Genomic DNA, 16,362 nt, shown 5'->3' on the forward strand with positions numbered 1-16,362 from the left:
AGTGGTGCCATTTTAAAATATTAAGTCATCTCATCCATGAAATGTCCTTTCATTTATTTAGGGCTTGTTTAATTTCTTTCAATGATGTTTTGCAGTTTTCCATTTATAAGTCTTACACTTCTTTTGTTAAATTTATTCCTAAGCAAAAGAATAGAAGATATAAAAAAGAACTAAATGAAAATTATAGAACTGAAGACACAATAACTGAAATAAAAATTCACTGGGTGGGCTCAATACCATAATGGAGATGACAGAGAAAAGAATCCGTGAACTTGAAGTCAGATCAGTAGAAATTATCTATTTTGAAAAACTAAGAGAAGGTAGATGGAATAGAAATCAACAGAGCTTCCAGGACCTGTGTGACAATTACAGATTTAGTTTTTTGTCATCTGAGTCTCAGAAGGAGGAGAAAAACTGTGAAGCTGAAAAATATTCAAAGAAATAATGCGGAAAACTTCCCAATTTAATGAACGGCATTATAGATTAAAGAAGCTGAACAAACCCAAAACAGATAAATCTGAAAAATTCTATGCTGAATATGTCAAAATCAGACTTTCAAAAATTAAAGAGAAAACATTGAAAGCAGCTAGTAGGAAAGAATACATTATTTCTATAGGGAAACAATGATTCAGATGGTTTTTCATGGAGGCCATAAGGATGTGGCACCACATTTTTCAGGTGCTGAAAGAAAAGCTGTCAACTCTTAATTCTATAGCCAGTGAAAATATCTTTCAGGAATAAAGGTGAAATAAAGACATTCTCAAATGAAGAAAAATGCAGAGCATTTGTCACCCACAGATCTACTCTAAAAGAATGGCTAAATGGAAGTTCGTTAAAGAGAGGAAATGGTAACAGGAGGGAACTTGTGACATAAAGAAGAAAGAGAAACAACAGTAGAATGGAAGAAAATAGGGGTAAAAATAATATACTGTCCTTTACTTGATTATTTAAAATTACACTTGACCACCAAATCAAAAATTTTACATCATCTGATGTTAAATATCCTACTGATCCATAAGAAATATCTAAGACAATTACATTGGGAGGGGGGAGCATTTCTAGTTTCAGCTCCAAAATTAAAGAACATAGAAATACCAGTCCTTACAGTAACAAAAATAATAGTGGAACACATTGACAAGACCAATGTTAAGGAGCTTACCCCCATGTTTTCTTCTAGTAGTTTTGTGGTTTCAGGTCATTACTCTATTTTGAATTGATTTTTGTGTGTGGTATAAGATAGGGGTCTCAGTTACTGAGAGAATTGTCTTAAAATCTCCAATTATGATTTATTTATTTTTTTCTTTTAGTTATGTTCCTTTTTATATACCTTCAAACTATGTTATTAGATACAAATCTAAGATCTTGTTGAATTGACCCTTTTATCACTGAGAAATGGCTATTTTAAAATCTGTTAATTCTTAGGGTCTTAACATGTACTTTGTTCAGTGTTATATAGTTACATCAGTTTTTCTTTTTCTTTTTTTTTTTTTAAGATTTTATTTATTTATTTGACAGAGAGGGACAGCGAGAGAGGGAACACAAGCAGGGGGAGTGGGAGAGGGAGAAGCAGGCTTCCCGCTGAGCAGGGAGCCCGACGCGGGGCTCGATCCCAGGACCCTGGGATCATGACCCAAGCCCAAGGCAGACACTTAACGACTGAGCCACCCAGGTGCCCCACATCAGTTTTTCTTTGGATAGTGTTTGCCTTATATATTTTTTTCTATCCTTTAAATTTTACTCTATTTCTGTATTAGTTTGCTTGGGCTGCCATGACAAAATACCACAGATGGAATGGCTTAAACAGCAGACATTTTCTTACAGCTCTGGAGGCTTCAAGTCTAAGAGCAGAGGGCTGACAGGGTCGATTTCTGGTGGGACCTCTTGTAGTGGCTTGCAGACAGCTGCCTTCTCACTTGTCCTCACATGGCCTTTCTTCTGTGTGCTCACAGAGAGGTGTCTGGTGTCTACTCTGCTTCTAATAGGACAACAGCCCTGTTGGATCAAGGCCCTACTCCAATGACCTAATTTAACCTTAATTACCACCTTAAAGGCCTTGCCTCCAAGTACAGTCACACCAGGGGGCAGGGCTTCAACTTAACGAATTTGAGGGGAACATAATTCAGTCTATTAACACTATGTCTTTATATTTAAAGTGTGTTTCTTGTAAATAGCATGTAGTTAGGTCTTGGTTTTTATTTGGATCTTTATCTTTTAATGACAAAGTTTAATTTATTTACATTTAATGTAATTAGTTGTATTATTCCATTTAATTTTGCCATCTTTCTGTTTGTTTTCTGTTTCACCTGCTTTTTGTTTTTCTGCTTTTCCTTTCCCAATTTTTTCTGTATTTATCAAGTATTTTTTTATTATTTCATTTTACCTTCTTTAATGGATATTTGCTATTCCTTTTATGATTATTCTTTTAGTGGTTGTGATAGGAGTTACAAAATAGTACCTTATTACAGTCTGCCTTAAATTAATGCTTTTGTCTTCTCCTGAACTATGTAAATCTCTTAAAATGGTACAATTCTGTTTATTTTTCTTTCTGCTTATGTTACTATAACTGTGATATATTTTTACTTCTGTACAGACCTCACAGGATACTGTTTTGGCATTGAACAGTCAATAGTCTTTTATCTTTATGCACATAAATGATGCTTTTTTATTCCTTCTTGCAGTTTCCTGATTTCACCTGGTATCATTTTTCTTTTGCCTGAAGTACTTACTTCAATATTTCTTATAATATTGACTTCTAATGATGGGTAACCTCAGCTTCAGTTCCCTGAGTATGTCTATTTCACTTATTGTTTAAAAAGATAATTTTGCTTGATAGAGAATTCTATGTTGGCCACTTTATTCTTTCTGCCCTTTAGACCGGTCATTCCGTCTTCTTCTAGATCTCATATTTTCTTCTTAGAAGTTAGCTGTAAGTCTTACTGTTCTTACCCTGAGGATGATGTCTTTTGGTCTGACAGCATTTAAGATTTTCCCAATATATATCATTTTCCAGGAGTGATTAAGTGGGTGTTGTTGTTTAACTCTGCTTGGGGTCCACTGAACCTTTTGACATACCTTTTCTTGATTTTGCAAAATTTTTCATTGTGATGTCTTCAGATATTGCTTCTCCTCCATTCTCTTATCTGGAAGTACAGTTTCTCATATTTTAGACCATTTGGCATGTATTCTAAAAATCATATATTCTCTTTTATTTTTTTGTTTTATATTATTTATATATTTATATTCTCTAAGTGCTCCAGTTTGGATAATTTTTGTTGACCCATCTTTGCCTTTGATAATCTTATCTTCTTCTGTTAAGTTCTTAATTGCATTGAGTTCTTAATTACAAACATTGTAATTTTTCAGTTCCAGAATGACCATTTGATTAACTTTACCTAGTCCCTTTTTATGTTGAAATTTTTCATCTTTTGTTCTATTTTCTTTCATGTATTTGCAGTAATCTTTTTAAAGTTCTTTTTTCTTAATTTAAATAGCTGAATCATCTTTGAGGCTGCTGCTTTTGGCTCTTTCTTCTTTATTGTTTATGGATCACAATTTCCCGCTTGTCCACATATCTCAATAAATTTTTTAAAATTTGAAACAGTCTAAATTTATACAAACAAGAGTGTGTTTAAACCTTAAACCTCGAACTAGAAGAGTATTTTGCCAGCATTATGCCCTATCACCCCTACACAAACAAGGACATTCTACTATATAACCACAATTCAACTATCCCAATCAGGATATTATCACTGTATATTACTGTCATCTAATCTTCATACATCACTCAGATTTTGCCAGTTGGCCCTTGAGGGTCTTTTTTTTTTTTTTTTTTTAAAGGTTTATTCATTCTATTTTAGAGAACACGAGCATGGAGAGGGACAGAGAGAGAGGGAGACAAGCAGACTCCCAGTGAGCATGGAAACTGACTCAGGGCTTGATCCCAGGATCCTGAGATCATGACCTGAGCCGAAACCAAGAGTCAGAGGCTCAACCAACTAAGCCACCCATGTGTCCCCCTAGAGGGTCTTTTATAACAAAAGGCTTCAGTTTAGAATCACACATTGCATTTAACTATCATGTTGAAAAGAGCCTAAAGATTTCCTTTAGTCTGGAACAATTAGACAGTTTCTCCTTGACCTTTATGAATTTGATATCTTTAAAAATTACAGACCAATTACTTTCTAGACTGTTTCTCATTTAGAGTTTGTCTGATGTTTCCTCCTGATTATGTTTATGTTATGCATCTCTAGAGGGATGTTGTAGAAGTGATACTGTGTTCTTATTGGAACCTATCTGATAGCACATTACTGATGCCCTATTACTGATGTTTATTTTGATCACTTGGTTAAGGTGGTGTCTGCCAAGATTCTTCATAGTAAAATTACTTTTGTCCCTTTGTAATTCATTACTGTTTTGTTGGAAAGATACTTGGAGATATAAAAATATCCTGTCCTCATCAAAACTTCAATTCATGCTTTTATTTACATCAGTTTGGATTCATAGTTCCCTATTTTATTTAATATTATAATATACTGTTATCATTATTTAAATTTATGCTCAAATTACTCCAGGTTTGTCCAGTGGGAGCTGTTCAGTCTGGCTCCTGTGTCTTTTTGACATATGCCCATAATTCTTTGAGAATTTTCACACTTCCTGGCATAACAAGAACTCCAGTTCACCTTGAACTTTTCCCTTTCCCAGCCATGGAAACAGCAGTTTCTCCAGAGAGCTGTGGTTCATTTAGTAGAGAATGGTATTTAGAAACCAAGATCCGAGTAATAGGTGTGCTCATTGCTGTTGGGCTATCACTCTTCCCAGATCTCCTGACATACACGCATACACACACACATTAATATCTGTGTTCATTTTACTTTGTGTGCTGTGTATGTGTTTACCATAAGTTCACACCAGTACCTTTACTTCCGGGTGAATACCACAGATTCATTCAATTTTTCTATATTTGTAACTCTTTTTCTCTGACAGAGAGAAGCCTGGCTCTCATTATCATATTTACTTACTTGATCAATCTCCCAGTGTGTAACCAGTTTCTCACTGCTGTTGTCACCCCCTCTCCTGCATGGATGCCTTCATCATACTGAAGTTCTGACAGCTTGCTCAGACACTTTCCTGGAGGATGCCATCCTCACACCTCTTGGCCACTGACTCCTCTGAGATGGGTTACTTTCCCATGGGAGTGCCTTCCTCAGGCAGCTTAGGCTTCAACATCCAATACCTTGCCAACCTTTTGTAGGGATAGCTTCTTCACTCTACTTGGACTCTGATACTTTGTACCAGACCATCTTTCTGTCTGGACATCTTCCTCATCTTGCATGAGCCCTGACACCTCATATTAGGCTGCTACCACTCCCAGTGGACACCCTCTTCATCCTAGTTAGTCTCTAATACCTTGCTCTACACCATGACTCCTCCCTCTTCTCTTCCCTTCCACTCCCATGGATACCTACTTCATTCAGCCTTACCTATGGTTTTAAAACTGAACTATTCAATAAAAGAAGAGGAAGAGCTAGATCTTGTAATTTTTTTATGGTATGTTGCACATTATGTATAAAGAAGAGACTGAAGTCAGTGTTATTTTCCCCCAAGAGAGGGCAACCCTGATCCTCTGTCAGATATATTGATTGAGGGGCTGATCACCTCAGGCCAATGAGGAATTAAGCTAGGTTGGTGCTGTGTTGTAGCTCTAGTTATACTTCTGTTTTCTTACATATCTGGGGGAGACTTTTTAGGGCTTTTGCTTGTGAGCCTATGGGTCTCTGCCTCCCTGCTTTGAAAGACTGATGAAGACTCAGTCTGGTTCTTTCTGCTTTTCCTATCTCACACTGCTTCCAAATTTTGGCAGATGTGTTTACCCTGAGATTTGTTGTTTGAGGTAGGCCTCTTCCTCAAGAAGGACTGTCTCTCAAATATTGCAAGATAACAGATTCCTGTGTGTTCTTTTAGAAAGTCTGATTTCCCACACAACCCCTGATTCAGAAATTAAACCATGTGGGAAAATAGCACTTTGTATTTGGGACTTCTGAAATTTTTCAATTGTTGAGCCAACCCCAAACAACCTCCAAAAGTTTTGCTGATTTTATTTTCCCCAGCGTCATCATTTTATTTGAGCCACTCTCAATCCTTAGCCTTTACACAGAATCAGCAAATACCCCTAGGTCAGGAAGCATCAGGAGAGAGCTTGTTCTCTCTCTTTTTTTTTTTTTTTTTTTGAGAACCTGTTCTCCGAGTAGCTCTCTGATTTAGTTCATTCAGTCCTTTTTGCTTCCGTGACTCTTTATAAATACAACTTTTCAATTTACCTAACTTTTTTTAGTTGTTGCATTAAGAAAATTATTATATCTTCTTACATCTTACTGGGAACCAAAAAACAGCCATACATGTGGTTTCTGTACTTCTTTTTCAGTTAATATTATATATAATGGACGTTTTTCCATATTCAATTGTTTTAAAGTTTTTTATTGTTTTTTTTTTTTAATAGCTTATCAAACTGAGGGTCTTATAGCCCTGGCAACAGTGGAATACATGATATATGCAAGAATACGTGAGAAACCAGAGTGCCTGGGTGGCTCAGTTGGTTAAGTGTCTGACTCTGGTTCAGGTCATGAATTCGGGGTCCTGGGATTGAGCCCTGAGTCGGGCTCCATGCTCAGCGGGGAGTCTGCTTCTCCCTCTATCTCTCTCTCTACCTCTCCCTCTGCCCGTAACCCTGTTTGTCCTCTCTCTCTCTCTCAAATAAATAAATCTTTAAGAAAGTGAAAAAAAATTAAAAATTTAATAAAAAAGAATATATGAGAAACCATAAGATGAATATGGTGCATCTTTCCAGAGTATCTATTTTCCTTGAAGATTTGGGGAATACAAATAATTTAACTTGGAAGTAGCTCTAAAAATCATTTTATAGGTAAACAAACATAGATATATAATTGTAGAATAGGATATAAAATGTACACACATTACTTAGATAAAACAAGATTTCAAGGAAATTTCTTGTTTTCAGTAAAGCTGTATAGTCACTTAAGATATTCTTTCTTTTTTTTTTGGACAAGAAGGCAGCTGGAGCAGGCAAGGTCACCAAGTCTGGCAAGAAAGCTGAGAAGGCTAAATGAATATTATCCCCAATACCTGCCACCCCAGTCTTAATCAGTGGTGGAAGAACAGTCTCAGAACTGTTTGTGTCAATTGGCCATTGAAGTTTAATAGTAAAAGACTGGTTAATGATAACAATGCATTGTGAAACCTTCAGAAGGAAAGAAGAATGTTTTTTGGACCATTTAGGTTTTTGTGTTTGTGTGGCAGTTTTAAGTTATTAGTTTTTAAAATCAGTACTTTTTTTTTTTTTTTTTAAGATTTTATTTATTTATTTGAGAGAGAGAGAATGAGAGACAGAGAGCATGAGAGGGAGGAGGGTCAGAGGGAGAAGCAGACTCCCTGCCGAGCAGGGAGCCCGATGCGGGACTCGATCCCGGGACTCCAGGATCATGACCTGAGCCGAAGGCAGTCGCCCAACCAACTGAGCCACCCAGGCGCCCTAAAATCAGTACTTTTTAATGGAAACAACTTGACCAAAAAGCTATCACAGAATTTTGAGGCCCATTTAAACAAAAGTTTAATGAGGGGGAAAAAAGATATTCTTTCAGTTTTTCAATAATTTTTCTCTCAAGGGGAAGTAGTTTAGATTTATCTTACCTCCCTCTCTTTCAGTATTCAAATATGTAAATATCACTGAGTATCTCATTTTCTAATTTTAGAAGACATGTATTAATCTTTTCTTCTTTTGTTTGCCTTTAAAAAGTCTTCCCCAGAAAATGGGAAAAAAAGGCTTGCCTTCTCCCTTTTACTACCTTTATTTTATATGTAAACACTATTCCTGGACATTCAGTATTAAAGTAAATATTTAAATTAGACTTAAAAGTTGAGATGTTTAAGCAAAAATAGAGTATACTAGTAAATGACATAGGTGTATATCTTTTTTTGTAAACTTACTAAAAATATTTATTTTTCAAATTCTTAAATTCTTTTATACATTTGTAAACCCATTTACAAATAAATAAATATATATATATATGTGTATATATAGAGAGAGTTGACATGTATCTAGAGGTTATAAATCCTAAGAACTAAAATTTGAATCTCAGAATTATTATAGTGACCAAGGACCTTGAAGCCATGGCATTGTTGTTAGAATAACAGTAAACTAACTAGTTACATCACATTAAGTCAATTCTAAGATGACTTTTTTAACATTTTAACATTTTGAAATTGAGATATGTCTTAAAATCACTGTTAATCATTAAATAATGTAGTTGTCATTGCCTGTGTTTGAATAAAGTTAGGCTTTAGTTATTAATGTTGGCTCTTCAGTTGAGTTACAGTCATTGTATGATATGAGTATGTTGCAGATTTTCCCCCAGCTTTTTCAGTTTTCTTTTAACTTTTTTTATAGTATCTTTTGCCATATAAAATTTAATTTTTTTTAAAGATTTTATTTATTTATTTGACAGAGAGAGACAAAGCAAGAGAGGGAACATAAGCAGGGGGGAGTGGGAGAGGGAGAAGCAGGCTTCCCGCGGAGCAGGGAGCCCAACACGGGGCTCAATCCCAGGACCCCGGGATCATGACCTGAGCCGAAGGCAGACGCTTAATGACTGAGCCACCCAGGCACCCTAAAATTTAATTGTTATGTAGTCAAATTTATCAGCCTTTTTATTGCCTCTGGATTTTTAGTCATGGTAAGCTTTTTCTTACACCAAGGTTAAAGAGGAATTCACCTGTGTTGTCTCCTGGTACATGTATGGTTTCATGTTTTACATTCAGATCCCTACATGTATGGTGTGAGATAGGAGCCCAATTTTGTCTTTTCCCAAATGGCTTCCCAGTTGTGTTAGCATCATTTATTTACAAGGCCATCCCCCAGTGACCCGAGGTGCCACCTTTGTCCTGTACAAAATTTCCGTATGTGTTTGGGTCTGATTTTGGGTTTTATCATCTATTCATCTAGTCTCTTTGTCTATTCACTTACCAACACTACGTGATTTGATAAAGAGGCCTCATAGTAGGTATTGATGTCTGGAACAGCTATTCCTCCCTCATAGTTTTTCTTTTTAAATGTTTTCCTGGCTATTCTACATATTCTTTTGTTTGTTTTATATGAACTTTAATACCAGTTTATGTAACTTCATAAAATAGCTCGTTGGTGTTTTTAATGAGATTATATTGAATTTATAAATTAGGGAGAACTGATGTATTCATAATATTGAGTCATCCTGTGCAGGTATAGGAGATGTCTTTCCATTTGATCGAGTCTACTTTTGCATCTTTCCAGGAGTATTTAGAATTTTTCCTTATATAGGATTTGAGCATTTCTTGCTAAATTTATTCTTAAATATTTAATCTTTGCTGCTGCTATAATCTGTCTAGTATTTATGTTTTTCAAATAATGTTTGAGATTTTTAGATTTCTGATTACTTTAATGTAGTTCCTATACTATTTTTATGATGTTAAGTCATTGTCTACATTTCAAATATTTCAACTGTAAGGGAAGTTGTAAATATGTTAAATTTTCCTGATTTCCCTCACATATTGTCCTTGTGACCCTAATTAAGGGTCATTTGAAAAGTCTGGGCTAATGTGTTAAATCACCTGTATGATTTGCTAGAGAATTGCTCTAATCCCACTTAAGAATATGCAACTTAATGAAAGTCAGGTGTGAAAACAGAAGCTCTTTGCCAAAGCACAATACGTTTTGTCATTTGATCTTTTCCTGCTGAGTGGCTCATTATGAAAATAGCCTTAGCTCTCAAATTATTTCTTTTATCCTTGATTCTCTCACACATTGTAAAAAGTCCAGTCCTCATACCAGTTTTGTTTTCTTACTAGATTACTGATATGTTTTGGGTGCTGAAGAAGAAATGTTTGCTAGTGCTTGAGTTTAGAACCTTTCCATGGGAAAATAGAAAACTCTTCTCTAAAATGAATGAAGTTTTACATAATATATAGAACCCAAGTGAGTGTGTATGTGGTAGTGAGAGAGAAGGGAGGCATGGATATTAAATCCAATAGCTGTACTTTTAAAAAATACAGTTGTTTTATTTTTCATTGCAGCAGTCACTTTCATGTGTGCCTATTTCTTTCCTACAAGATTATTTGATAAGAACACTTCTATTACTAACGCTTGATAAATCACTGACTTATAATGTTATATATGGCATATCCTTTTGTCCTCAGAATATACCTTCCAAATATACATGGAATTCTCAGCATTTTGAGGGCAGAGTTTGTGCTATAATTTTGTATTGCTTTTAATATTGAAATTACTACTAGACTTAGACGTTCTAATTAAATCTTTCTATCTTTCCCTCAAGCTAATCAAAACTCAAAATTTCAGTAATCAAAGAAGTAATAAAAGGGTTTTTGCTATGTCAAAAACATCAATTGAAAATGTATAGAGTTTTTAGGATTCCCTTTATACATTCTAAAAATCTTACAATTTCAGTATCAAATACCAAATACTCATCCCAGAATGTGAACATTCTTATATAATATTATTTACATTTTCAAGTAATTTTTTATGTTTAGGTGGTAAATCATGAAGTTAGAACAGTGTATTTAGCAAATCCTGATCCCACTGATTATTGTTGCTATCAACATGATTTAAAGTTCTCATTGGCCAATATGTACTGTCCCAGTGGATTATGGATTAAAAACAAATGTATTTGTACATTCTTATTCTTTGCAACTTTGGATATTGCCTTCTTGGTGACATTCTGATTTGCCTGCTTTTTTTGCTTTAACCAGCTGTAGGAAAAGTGCATTTAGCTAAAGACTAGTGCTTTTCTTAGATGATGGAATGTTTTTTTTCTTGATGCTCTGAGATTATAAATGTTTTTAAGTTACGTTCTTGCAAATGATTGCTTTGATGAGTTACTCTCTAATGAAACCCTAAAATAGAACCAAAGTGCTAAAATGGCAAGTACTTTGACTTTTAAATGCAAAGAACATGTTTAGAAAGCTGAAATAAAAGGGAAACGCCAATGAATGAAAAGAAATAAAAAGTAAATGAGGTAATCAAAGTCAGAGAAATTGATATTGGCAGGTTCTGAATGATGTTCCTAGATGAGCAATCTTTCAAAATACTTCTTGTACATTGCTGCTATTCTTTTATTTATTATTAAAATAACATGATCCATGAGGAGCTTGGGGTGACTCTCGGCCTAGCTAATTCTAATTAATCCAGTCGGGGAGAGCAGTAGGGTAAGTGGAGCAGTCTATCGGATTGAAATTCATAACTTAATTGAGGTCAAAGTCCCGGTCTGGGAGAACAAAAGTCTTTTGCTAGGACCAGGCAGATCAATAGCAATAAATATCTGGCTTGGATACAAGTAGCTTATAGTGACAGATTATCTGACAGTGGCCAGAGGTCTTGGTTCTGTTAAGGGCGAAGTCTTGAGCATGCCATGGTTCTTGCTGATGTTCAATCCACACCCATGACCCTTGGAAAGCAGTGATACTCTCAAGAACTCTTGAAAGTCTTCTGGAAGCACTATGTGTGAAACTCCAAGTGACTTCTCTTTGTTGTTATCAAATGAACATTCCTTAATGACACATTTTTTTAAAAAGAGTTTCTATCACATTGCCGGTTAAGATCCAGAGGATTTGCGAAGTCTGTTTATCTAACTTTTCCATCAGTAATTCAAAAAGAGTGTATAAATTGCTTTGGGGAAGGAATGTAACACAAGCCCATGTTGTCTTGATTTGTATATAACTGTAAAAGTTAAGGACTATGTTACATTAACATTAATGAGTTAGTATTAACCATTTTAAGTGTGATAATTGTATGTTGGGTGTGTAGGATTTTTCCTTATGTTTTTAGGTGCACACTGATATATTTAGGGACAAGATATCATGTCATCCATATTTCTTTAACCTGCATCAACAAAAAAGAAAAAATATGGCAGAATGTTAACAGTTATTAAATATGAATAATAGGTCTCTGCTTTTCTCTACATATGTTATTTTCATAATAAAAAGTAACCACCAAAAAGAACCATGTGTAATAAAACCATTAGGCTAGTGTGTTACTAGAAAAGGTTTCTCTCTGTCCCATTCTGCTCATACTTTTAATTTCTACTTAGTTGTCAAAGCTTGGCTTCTTTATGCATTATATTATTGTTTATCCATAGTAATAATAACTGCTTAATTAGTATAAACCTTTGGCATTCCACTCATTGTTTACTAACATTATTGCCACTCAGGCTTACCTACCATCTGACTGTGGGAAGGTGAACTCTTGAGATCTACAGTTGTTGCCTGGGTAAGGTATGGAGAGCTATATAGTATAAATTTCATTTCCATTGACAATCATATGGTCTGAATTACCATTCCTTCATGAGTGTATTATTGTGGCAACTTATTAAAGGGACTTTTTGATCCTCTATAAAATTGATACATTAGTCTTCCTTAAATATCATTATCTAAATGCTACTTCAGTATCTAAATGATTCTATGATCAAGAACCTCTGGTGGTTTCTTATATATGAATCAATCCTCAACTTTAATGATTGACTCTCAAAGCCCCACCTCTCTGACCATACTGTTTTATCCAGCGTTCCTTGCTTTATGAAGTTGCTGAGCTCACTTTGTATATCCCAGAAGTTCCCAAACCTGGATCACCAGAATCAACTATAGATCTTTTTAAAAATAAACCTCAATTCCAGAAATTACGACTTAGTAGGTGAGTTGGGGATGGCGCTACTGGGAAGATGAGAATCTCAAATTTATAAAATGTCTGCATTTAATTCTGTAGTGCCAGGCTTGTTTATATTCACCTGCCAGTTCTGTGGTGCCATCTAGCCATCTATCTTAAGTAGGAGTTAGGATAAAATCATCAGATTAAACTAATTCATTGCTATGATGAATCACCAACAACTGTTTAGAATTCCTAGATTTTTAAAGGATGGATGCAAATTTAGATATAATCCTGTGGACTGAGCACTTGTGATTTTTTTAGATTATTGTGCAAGCTATGTCTACATATTTGGTCTTTTTTTTTCTTATTATAATCCTTAAAAGGAATTTTTTCCACATAATCAGACAGCTACAACATCAAGAGTCAGATCCAAGTTTTCCACTAACAAATGATCCTGACTGGTAAAATTTCAGTTAGTTTATCAAAACAAAGTGAAGACATCAAAGCTTTTTAGAAAAGATATATATATTTTAAGAACTTATTTATTTATTTATTTATTTGAGAGAGAGAGAACACGCAAAGGGGAAGGGAGATGGAGGGGGAAAGGATCTTCAGCAGACTCCCTGCTGAGCATGGAGCTCAATTTGGGGCTCATTCTCACAACCCTGAGATCATGACCTGAGCTGAAACCAAGAGTTGGATGCTTAACCAAGGGTGCTACCCAGGCACCCCTAGAGAATATGTTTTTAAACAGAATAAACAACGCTGATTTGCAACAACATGGATGGAACTAGAGGTATTATGCTAAGAGAAATAAGTCAATCAGAGGAAGATAAGTATCATATGATCTCACTGAGATGAGGATTTTGAGAAACAAGGCAGAGGATCATAGGGGAAGGGGGGTGGAAAATGAAACAAGACAAAACCAGAGAGGGAGACAAAGTGTAAGAGACTCTTAATCTCAGGAAACAAACTGAGGGTTGCTGGAGTGGGGAGGGGTGGGAGGGATGGGGTGGCTGGGTGATGGACATTGGGGAGGGTATGTGCTGTGGTGAGTGCTGTGAATTGTGTAAGACTGATGAATCACAGGCCTTTACCCCTGAAACAAATAATACATTATACGTGTTAATAAAAAAATTTTAAAAAAAAGAATAAACAAGGCTGTCCAACATGAGGTCATTTTTCAGTGTGTTTCTATAGTTTCTGCCCTTTGTTCATTTTGGAATTCACATATTTTCCATAAGTTCATGTACATACCAGAATAATAAAGCAAGAACTTGGGGAACAAGGTTGTGTTTTTTTAATGGGTCATTTGGAAGGCAAATATAGTCAGAGACTATCTACCCTGACTGAGGTCAAGACAGCATCATAGAAAAATTCCTTAACCAAGGAAGATAAAATTAAAGAAAACTCTACTATATATATAGGGTATTCTCCAGTTGTTTTATTTAACTGCTGTGATTGCCTTAATTGTATTTACTTTATTATTCACCTTTGTTGTCTCTCCAGGATTTTAAATTCTTTGAGGGCAAGGATCATGTTTTCTGTTTCTGTAATATTCCTGGTGGTCTCTTACATAATGTTCGATATACAGCACACATTCAGTAAATATTATAAAATATTTAAAAAATTATTGTTCATTTGTAGATGAATACTCCACCAGCCGGGAACACACACATGAGTGTACGCACATACATGCTCACAAAAGCCTTTTGCCTATACTTTCTTCATTTCCATACCACTTCTTTTCCTCCAACCACAACCTCCTCTTACACCCCCTCTTTTGCACTCCTGTAATATACTTTACATCTGTGATAGAGTTTATCATTCTTTATTACAATTATCTCCATTCTTAAGACTCTAGGCTTCTTGGGACGCCTGGGTGGCTCAGTCGGTTAAGCGTCTGCCTTCGGCTCAGGTCATGATCCCAGGGTCCTGGGATCGAGTCCCACATCGGGCTCCTTGCTCGGCAGGGAGCCTGCTTCTCTCTCTGCTTGCCTCTCCCCCTGCTTGTGTTCTGTCTCTCTCTCTGACAAATAAATAAAATCTTTAAAAAAAAAAAAAAAAGACTCTAGGCTTCTTGAGAGTAGGAACTTTGATATTTTTCTACTCCCAAGTGTAGACACATTACCTGACATATCACTTAGTATGTGTTTGAAATAAACACACATTTATATGTGTATAAATGTGTTTATATATGTATAATTTATATACACACTTGTATATGTGTATATATTTATGTATGTTTATGTTTATGTGTATAAATGTGTGTTTATATATGTATAAATGTGTGTTTATATATGTATATGTCACATTTCGTGACATATCACTTAGTATGTGTTTGAAATAAACAATGAGCAAAGATTTAGAATAAAAATAATAATGCCTCAAAGAAACAGTATCTTTTAGAAAATTGTGGAAAGAAAAATGAGAGTAGAAAAACTTGATCTTAACAAGGTTATTTGAATACTTCCTGACTTTCTTGACACATTCAGTCAATATGCATATTCTGTAGAGCACTGTCTGCGTGTGGCAGGCCTAAACAAATATGCTTTAACACATACATCAGATAGACATTCTTGAGCAGTAGATGCTAAAGACTGCTCTGAAGACAAATTAGATGTACTCGTAATGAAGGGTATGCATTATGAGACCACAGTACCCATGTTGAAGTGACTTAATGCTCTTGACAGATATCTTGGCAGTGGACTGGTTTTGTTTCATGTAGCTATTATTTATCTTTTTCAAACAGTTCTTTATTTTTTTAGAACTGCAGTGTTTAATTTTAACATACTTTTTAAAACATGAATGGATTGAAAGAAATGTGGAGAATCTCTTAAAACTGGTTGAATGTATTAGTTTATGACTAGAGTAGAAAGAAGAAACAGCTGAGGTGTAAGACAATCATGTCTCTTATTTATCCCTTCCCAAAATGTAAAATTTATATTCACTTTGTACTTTCAAATCACATCTTCCGCCAGAAATACAACTGGCTTTTATGGAGACCAGTTGCAATGGCCCAGTTCATTCTCAGGACCCAATCCAAGGGCAGATCTTGCTGCTAGCATGTACCCCTAGGCCTGAAGGATGGGCACAGGGTAAGTGAATGGAGGTGGAGAGATGAACTGAGCTTCAACATGGTCACTGAGGTGTCTCTACTCATGCATGTGAAGCCCTTTGTGATGTAGGTTGGAGCCAGGAGTTGGAAAGGAAGGGGTTCTAGAGATCTCCATTTGTACTCTTGCCCTAGGCACACACAGATGTTGGGAGGCTTACCTACCAGCTTGATGGTTTTCAGAGTGTTCTGTAAATCCCCACAGAGGTACCTAGAAGTTTTCTTCCCTACCTCAATTTTTATCTATTTTAAGATTATGCTGATGAATATGATTTTATTTCAAAAAAGAGGTCCCTTATGATGGATTATGAAGGTAGAGATGAAGTCTAGTCCTCCCTGTGTACCAAGCCTTTAGTATTATTTAAGTCCTGGGAGCTTTGGAGGCTTTTTGTAAATACTTGTTGAATAAAACAAATGTATCATCCTCTTGTGCAAGGAAACCTGTGTATCTCCAAAAAATGAAGGCAGAGTTTTCTGGGTCAACAGAGAAAGACATGCCACTGCAAAAGAAGTTTGAAAATTGTGAACAAATATGATGTAACCA

General features: G+C 35.4%; 1 protein-coding gene across 2 annotated transcripts in view; it reads left to right on the forward strand.

Annotated features, from left to right (window-relative positions):
• The window catches only part of ACBD6 (acyl-CoA binding domain containing 6), a 214,957-nt gene that overhangs the window by 125,953 nt on the left and 72,642 nt on the right, over window positions 1-16,362 (forward strand). The window lies entirely within an intron of this gene.

Source organism: Halichoerus grypus, chromosome 7, assembly GCF_964656455.1.
Source record: "Halichoerus grypus chromosome 7, mHalGry1.hap1.1, whole genome shotgun sequence".
Taxonomy (NCBI): Eukaryota; Metazoa; Chordata; class Mammalia; order Carnivora; family Phocidae; genus Halichoerus; species Halichoerus grypus.